At 40.9% G+C, this 9,002-nt stretch overlaps 1 protein-coding gene across 1 annotated transcript in view; it reads left to right on the top strand.

Moving 5' to 3' along the window:
* The first annotated feature begins 284 nt into the window (after nt 1-284).
* The window catches only part of lhx2 (LIM homeobox 2), a 47,564-nt gene continuing 38,846 nt past the window's right edge, over nt 285-9,002 (top strand). The window contains exon 1 of the mRNA XM_004918829.4: nt 285-539. The gene's annotated coding sequence lies outside the window, so the exon portion shown is untranslated. The remainder of the gene's footprint in view (nt 540-9,002) is intronic.

Below are 9,002 nucleotides of genomic sequence, written 5' to 3'. Positions count from 1 at the left end.
GAGGCACTGAAGAAAATGGACTCAACTATTGAAAGGGTAGAAGTTTATTTTAAAGGCGTGTTTTGTTTGTATGTTTGCGCACAGTGTGTTGGGGAGAAGTGGTGCGTTGTGGAGGGCGGTGAAACAGGCACTGGTAACTTTTACACCAGCCTATATCCCTGAAACTTGCATTTTACATGTAAGAGTATTTAATACCCGACTTGCCCTTTTAATCTCTTACCGTGTGACTTTAAGTCTGGTCACGCATAGAAGCCTGATTTCAAAGGCATCAGGAATTTCGATATATTCTATAAATATATATGTTTCTGGACCACTCCGCATGCATCGCAGAGAAATACATATACAGTATCTGTTCAGTTCAGCAGACTGTACCATGAAGCAGAGAGCACAGCCAGCACCCAGACACCCTCTCCCCCTGCCTTTTCCTGTACATAGGCATTTAAATGCAAGCACCCCACCCAATAACAGCGCCAGGTCTCCTCTTCATTTAGCGCACCATTTACCAGCTCTCCTATTCCCACACTCTCTGGACCTGCAAGGTAAGTTGCTAATTTCTTCCTTATTGTATTAAAAAGGATATCTACTGCCCCAGCCGCTATCTCAGTTATCCACTGTGCTTTTAAACCCCATTTATTATATTCTTATTATTTTTGTAACCATTTCTGCAAATACTTCCATTCATTTTTGTATTTATCATCCCGCAATGCATATAAAGGTGCATTTAGTTAAATTCCTATAAAATGACTTGAATGAGACCAGATCAAGCTCTAATGTAATGGATGTATAACCTTAGCATTTAGCTTTTTTATTTAAAATGCTGTAGGAAATCAATGAGTGACCAGTTTACCCCCCCCCTTCTTCTGTGTATTTAAGGTTTTCTAAAAATGGGGTGAAAAAGGGAGGGGGTAACTTTCCTCTATCCTCAGTGGGATGGCTGGGCGTTAGGAGGGGACCGACAAACCAAGTAGCCCCAGTCCATTTGGATACAAAAGCATTTAGATCGCTTTGGAGCAGTTAATCCCGTTCTTGCTGGTTTCCTTTGTCTTCCAACTCCTCTGTGGGTTTTTCTTTTTTTCTTTTTAGCAGTTTGTCCTCCTCGCCTGATTGACTGCCCAATGGATGCTAATTATCCAAATGTCGCTTCTCCCCTCTGACTGACTTGCGGGGTATTATGGCACAACTGTCATGCATTCTGTCATTGGAGATCATATTACTATATTATCATATGAAATAAATGGGCGATCCTCTCAGAAAGGGTGGTGTCAGAGCCAGCAGATGTTCCGGGTAGCTTGTTCCAAGATTATATGTGTATAAATACATATTATGTATTTGCCAGATTTGGCACAACCAGATTCTACATAAACCTACAATTAGTTGCATATTTACCTATATGCTGAAGTTGAAAAAAAAAAGGACATTTTGCTTCTGCAAGTCATATTTATTTTATAGTAGTGTCCAAAGGAAGATTAGGAGAAAAATCTGCTTCAGGAGGGGAAAAAAATCCTTCCTATATAGAAAATGAAGCAGCCTATGGATCAAACGGTATCTGAATGTTATAATATCAGTTGGTTTGTATGTGTTGTATTGTATGTGTATCAGTTGTGCCTACCTGTCTCTGGATTCAGAGGAAATACAACTCAGAAACTATGCTTATATAAAACCTGTGTTGGATTATATTATAGATGCTTTGGGTGTATCCCCTGAGCCTTTGGCTGGCTGAGGGGGCAAAACAACTGTTAGGCCTTCCCAATTGTTTCCTTTTTGTGAAATAAGTTTTGTCTGTTTGTCTACAAAGAACCTTAGTTCTGTGGCTTGGGGAATGACAAGTGAGAACTCCACTGCTATTGGGCAGTATTTCCACCTGGCAAGCATAATATTGCTCCTGCTCCCCTTTCTTGATAAACTTCTGTAGATACTCATGGAAGGACTACTTTAAGTGAAGCTCCAGCACCCACCCAGTATAGTTAAGAAAGTTACTGGAGAGGGCGGGGGGCTGGAGTTTTAGACCCTGGCATGGAAGAGGCCCATATCTCTGGAACAGCCCAATATAAACCCCTAACTGGGCAAAGCACCTGTGAGTTTGCTTTTCTTAGGCTTTTATAAACTGGATGTGGAGGGCACAACTCTTCTCCTCTAAACGGGTGGCATCAGGTACCAGTACTAAAAGAAATACATATAAACAAGTACTGCCATAGCACTTAGGAAGGTGTGAAGTGCCTGTGCGCAAATGGACCAATAGAATTATACAGACCTACAGAGGAGATGGGGATATCAATTATACAGATCATATTGGGATGAACACTTTAAAGCGCAGGGTATGGGCAATTAATAATTGACAAAATATTTATTTCCCAGACAATCTCAAATTAATCTTTCATATATCTGTTTATTTCTCATTTATATATATATATATCCACTCACCCTTCTATTGGTATCTCTCTCTATTTATGTCCTTCTCTATTTATCTATTTACCTATTGTTTATAATCGTGTTTTCTGTCATCTATCCATCCTTCTACCGCCATGCCCCAGACTTCACCTCATCTTCCTTCTGTAGGACACCAACCCCAGTAGGAATTCAATTGCAACTCCCCAACACACACCCCATCTTTGCTCGACTGGGCCTGACCCAAAACGTTAATAATCTGTAGTAGCAGCAGCAAGTGAACTGTTGATAAAGCTACAGACACAGAGCTCTTTTAGGGTGAAGACACACAGAGCTACTTAGTAGCAACTACTTTTCATGCCTACTAAATGCCAGAAAATACCCTGCCATAGACAATACGAGAATTGCCTCTGCTAAAACACATGTACAGACAGTTATCAGTAAATGAACAGCATTGTCTATTTTAGTAGCTGTGACAAGTAGCTGCTACTAGTAGCTCCGTGTGTCTTCACCCTTACCAGAGGCCATACAATCTATTGGGGGACGTTAGTCATAGGAAGTCTGTATGTGTGGGTTTCATATTAGAGAGCAGTTTGTAATTACTATACTTTCTCCTAATGATATCACTGGCAGAGCAATTGGCACGCCTCGGGAACGCGCATTCTCCACCCCCCCCCCCCCCCTACCTCTGTGTGAACAGTGTTAGATGGTTATGGACTTGCTCTGACGTATAGGGGGCTTCATCTTTGTGTAATTAACTGATTAAGAGGCTTGCTAATTACTAGATGGGTTCCAGACATGGTGAGGAGCAGTCGATGGAAGGTAGGATGACTATTAATCCTATCTCTAGCTGGTTTGCTATTACCTTTCTGCTGTCTTATTGGTTTATCTGCCAGTAAGCCACAATACTGATGGGCTTGCATGTGTCCTTGCTTGGCTACCATTGTATTTGGGATGTGGCTCTTTGTACACAGGTGGGTCTCTTTAATAAAGCTATGGTGTCAGTGCTCCCAGTGTAAGTGGTCTATGGAATGATCCGATCTCTGTATCACAAGATGGAAAGTTATAGTGCCGGCTCCTGGGTGATTTTTACTGTTCTGTCATAAATAGAAACCATAAAGAATTGCTTTATATTGTTTCTTTAATAGAACAGTAAATTAGACACCCAGGATCCACTTTGCTAGTTAAAGGTGTAATGTATGTGCTTTAAGTAGCCATTCCCATTGTCACTATGATTTGCTGTTACTGGAACACTCATTAGAGCTGTTGCACGCCTGTCCCTGTAGTATAGTAGTATAGGCTCACTCACTATCTTTGTGGATGTGTATTTATTTGTTTATGCTTATCAGCACAGGGGATGGAACTTTAGATAAAATAAAAGGGATGGGGGGGGGGGGGGGGTGTCAAGGATGCTACTGGAAGGAACCAAATGTGTTATGTGGGGCTTTGGCAATTAAAACCCAAATCATGTTGAGATGTTTGCTATCTTTCCTCCTTTTGCTTTGCCTGGAGAGTAACCAGATACTGTTGTAAAAAGAATGCAGATGTTTTAAGGTTTCAGCAACACTTCTTTCTCCCTTCCAAAAAAAAAAAAAAAAAACAACAACTGTAGACAGATTTCTAACAGGCGGACCCCCCCTCCCCCATGAATAGAGCTACACAAAGTGCCCTGAGCCAATTACAGAACACGTTTCGCCTATAGGTGCTGAGGAAAGCATTGGGAGTCCCATCAGCAGAGGGACCACTCTAGTGAATTCTGCAGCAGGGATATGACTACATTTGGACTTAAGTTATTGCCCAAGTCCAGCATGTTATTATTATATGTAGGTATGATATATCTGTAGGTAGTAAAAATAAAAGTACACGCTCATTTATATGTTTCAAGAATATACTCTTGCATAGAATGCATACAAATGTATAAATTGTTTGCTCTTTCTTCTCGGAGAAAGACAGGCATTTGTCTCTCTCTCACAAACAGTAATTATTATTATTACAGAACGGAATATTAGATTATTAATGTAAATTGAGCCCACATACACCACCCAGAGCCAAGACATTACTACGCGTCTGCGACTGATGGGTTCTTTCATTTTTGCTTTTTTTTTGTCTGTTAAGTGAGCTTTAAATGGAAATTAGTTTGGCACCTTTATCTTCCATTTTAATTCAAATACTAATAGGGATTTAGGGATTCCCCAGGGAAAGCAGGGGAAGGGGGTCCCTTCTATCTTTGTATGTACTTGTGTACTTCCTGCTCCTTCTGCATTCCACCCACTGATCACTACATAGAAGCATTTCTTTTCTGTTTTTTTTTAACCTACTAAACCCCACTGTCTCACAGTGTGAGTTGCCTTTATCTCCCATGTACTGGTTTTATAAATAAACAAACCAATTTCATGGTTTAACGTGGTTTCTACTGCAAGAATGCCTATGGTTCCTTTTACCCACCAGGGTGAATTGATCCAGTCCCCATACCTGCTTACTAGATGCTGGGCCTTTTAAAGGGAACATAATGACGAATAAAAAAACATAACTTGCATTTCACTGTACAAGCCCCAGAGTAGGGTCCCCCATATGCCATTAATAGTTACATAGGGTTGAAAAAAGAGTCCATCAAGTTCAACCCTTCCAAGCACACACAACCTATACTTACTAATCTATACACTCACATACATAAATTATATATACAAGCATTAATACTAACTGTAGATATTAGTATCACAATAGCCTTGGATACTATGCTTATGATTAATGTGTGACCAGACATGCATGCCCATTATAATGGTTCTTATGTCCTTGCAAGAACCCTTGTATATATAGGTACCAGTACTCTACACCCCACATAGGGAGCTGTGGCAACACTCAATGTGCAGAAGAGAATCACAACTCTGATTTTAGTGATCCCACATCTACAATGAATGTCCCATGAGATGAAATCCACTGTACCTGGTAAATAAAGCGTATAACTGTTTACCACTGTACCTTCTTTGGGCTGATAGATCTCTGTCCACATCATAAATGATCTACCTATTAAACTGAAATCGTTTTAAGTAACTCTCTGCCTCAAGTAGAATATAATAGTGACAGCCACTACCTGTCCAGAAATAATAGCAGCTACCTGGTAAAGAAAAGGATTGTTGTGTCAGTGCACATGGGTGCCACAATACCTTGAGAGTCCAAGGTTGGTTCTCTGCCCAAACAGCCAGAACTGGTTGGTGCCAGTGAAGGGGTAGAGCCTACGCCTCTGCTCTAAGGGTCCTAGTTTTTCTTATAACATATATAATATAACTATAACTTGCACCATGTAACACCTTCTCTGTAACTTTTTACGCAAGCTGGCGGTGCCAGGACAATAATGTGTCAGTGGTGTCTCTGCCCTTTTCTCTACCCACCTAACAAAGATCCTGGGTTGTAGTGATCTCCATGTTGGTGTGTGTGTGACTGCAGGGAAGTTACCCCACCTAATCCCTTGCCTGTGGGGGTCTCCCCCTTGGGATCCGGAGAGCTGCAGATCTGATCTTGCTGTCACAAGCCAAAGTGGCTCATGTATTAGCGGCACATCAATGGGAAGCGCAGAACAGACACACACCGCACAAACAATTCACTTAGCAGGAAAACAAAGCGTTAGGTCCTTGTTCCACATCCCTCGCTATATATACATCACTGTCGCACCGAGAGAGCGCTGATCTGCTGCTTGTTACTGCGCGGCACTTGCAAAATGGATTAGCCCGCATTTCCATGTGAGGAAAATGATTAATTACTCGGTGTCACTCACTGATATATGAAGACATAACACCATCCATAGCAGACGTTATGCAGGGCGCCTCCAGCTACAACCAGGTTTTAATTCCTGCTTTATTGTATGCACTGCAATATATTAAGCCTTAATGACCGTATCAGGCTTGGGAAACATATGACAGATCAATCACACCAGGCTTCTCTCACTCCCCTCCACCCTCACCTATCATTTTTTTTTCTGCTTGTTGTCTGCTTGCTCCGTTACGCTCTGAATGGGGTTTATGATGTTCCATTGCATGCAGGGGTAAGTGGCTGCAAGGATGTGACATGAGCAGCAGAGTGCGATTATTTAGTACAGTAGTAGCTTGTATCCGGGTAGATAGGTCCAACTGATCGCCTTACTATACCCAAGCATTCGGGGTCCAACTGATCGCCTTACTATATACAGGCATTTGGGGTCCAACTAATCGCCTTACTCTACTCAGGCATTTGGGGTCCAACTGATCGCCTTACTATATACAGGCATTTGGGGTCCAACTAATCGCCTTACTCTACTCAGGCATTTGGGGTCCAACTGGTCGCCTTACTATATACAGGCATTTGGGGTCCAACTGGTCGCCTTACTATACTCAGGCATTTGGGGTCCATTTGATCGCCTTACTATACTCAGGCATTTGGGGTCCAACTGGTCGCCTTACTATACTCAGGCATTTGGGGTCCAACTAGTCGCCTTACTATACTCAGGCATTTGGGGTCCAACTGGTCGCCTTACTATACTCAGGCATTTGGGGTCCAACTGATCGCCTTACTATATACAGGCATTTGGGGTCCAACTGGTCGCCTTACTATACTCAGGCATTTGGTAGGGAAGGTTTCCTGCACCTGTCATGTAGTAGCAAAACAATCAGCTTCTGGTCAGGAACTGTTTTTTTTATAGGAATTCCTAGTTCCATTGTTTCCAAAGCAGACGCAGGCCTTTGAAGAAGGTGATCCTGTGTACCTGCTGTTACCGCGCTTCCGTTGATTGGAAATGCCTGTTTCTTTAAGGGGACTGCGCCTTATTTGGATATTTCTTTGAGGGTGGAGATTATAGCTTCCCCCATACACACCTACACACACCGGACTGAAAGACTAGTCATTGCGTTCACCTGGTATATAAACAGCTGACTGAGGCTTATACAGATAAACTGATTATACATTTCGGTATCGATATTGTCTAAATTATAATCGCACTGAAAAATCTACCCAGCCCATCCAGCTATGCCCTATGTAAGGAGCACACACCCTCATGGCATAAGGGCACAGGCAGCCCAGCACACCAGCCATAACAACTGAGAGGCAGATTCAGACAAAGCACTAGTAAAATTATTCCGAATCATCTTGTATTTTCCGTTATCTGTCACAAAAGGCTGTGGGATATAGAGGGCTAAAACATGCATTTCCCATATACAGAAGCATAAAGTCCCTGGGAACAAACTCGCTTTGCTGAGGTGGGCTTAGTAGCGCACAGAAGGCAGCGCTGCCCATAGTTGGTCTGAGAATATCCCACAGGCGCCAGATTAGCCCGGCTACTTAAATACCCTGAAAGGTCCCTGTGTTTGTACGGAAATCTGTGCAGGATAATAAGCTGGCAGCGGGGCACCTCTTCCCTGGGTTACAGGGGGAGCCTGAATGTGTGTGTGAGAGTGTGCTTCTGAGTGTGCATGTGTGTTATGAACATGTGTGTGTGAAGTTGTATGTGTGTGTCAAGGTATATAGGTTCGAATTAAAATTGTTCTTGAATATATATACAGGCCTATTTGTCCTTCTTTCTATCTATCTATCTATCTATCTATCTATCTATCTATCTATCTATCTATCATCTATCTATCATCTATCTATCTATCTATCATCTATCTATCTATCTATCTATCTATCATATATCTATATCTATCATCTATATACACGCCTATCTACCTTTGCCTATCATCTATCTATCTATCTATCTATCTTTCTATCTATCTATCTATCATCATCTATCTATCATCTATCTATCTATCTATGTATCTATCTATCTATCTATCTATCTATCTATCTATCTATCATCTATCTATCTATCTATCTATCTATCTATCTATCTATCCATCATCTGTGTGTGTGTGTGTGTGTGTGTGTCAAGGTGTATGAGCTTGTGTATGTTCTAATTAAAATATTATTCTTGAATATATATATATATACAGGCCTATGTGTCCTTTATCTGTCTGTCTATATCTATCTATCTATCTATCTATCTATCTATCATCTATCTATCTATCTATCTATCTATCTATCTGTGTGTGTGTGTGTCAAGGTGTATGAGCTTGTGTATGTTCTAATTAAAATATTATTTTTGAATATATATATATATACAGGCATATTTGTCCTTTATCTGTCTGTCTGTCTATATCTATCTATCTATCTATATCTATCTATCTATCTATCTATCTATCTATCATCTATCTATCTATCTATCTATCTATCTATCTATCTATCTATCTATCTATCTGTACTTGTGTTCAATGTCTATTTGTTCTTGTGTTGAATGAAATGTGTAGCTGTCACAATAATAATCATAAACGTTCAATTTCAACTTCTCTCTTTAATATTGAGTTGAATATTTGTGGGTTAAAAAATGTTTACAATGTCATGCCCCCAAAGCAGAATTATATTCATGTTTAGGATTAATCTTTCTAAAAGCAGAAGAGTTAGCTATATTTGAGGTACTCAGGAAGCACAGATTGCTGTGGAAGTCTGGGAATGTTCCCGTTGCAAAAAAAACAAAAACGAGCACTTATACAAAGTAAAGGAACCACCATGATAGGGCGATCATCATCTCTCCTTGCCTCTCTATCCAGCCATTGGCT

Source organism: Xenopus tropicalis, chromosome 8, assembly GCF_000004195.4.
Source record: "Xenopus tropicalis strain Nigerian chromosome 8, UCB_Xtro_10.0, whole genome shotgun sequence".
Classification (NCBI taxonomy): Eukaryota; Metazoa; Chordata; class Amphibia; order Anura; family Pipidae; genus Xenopus; species Xenopus tropicalis.
Note: the sequence above shows the minus strand (reverse complement) of the source record. Positions and strands in the feature narration are given on the sequence as shown.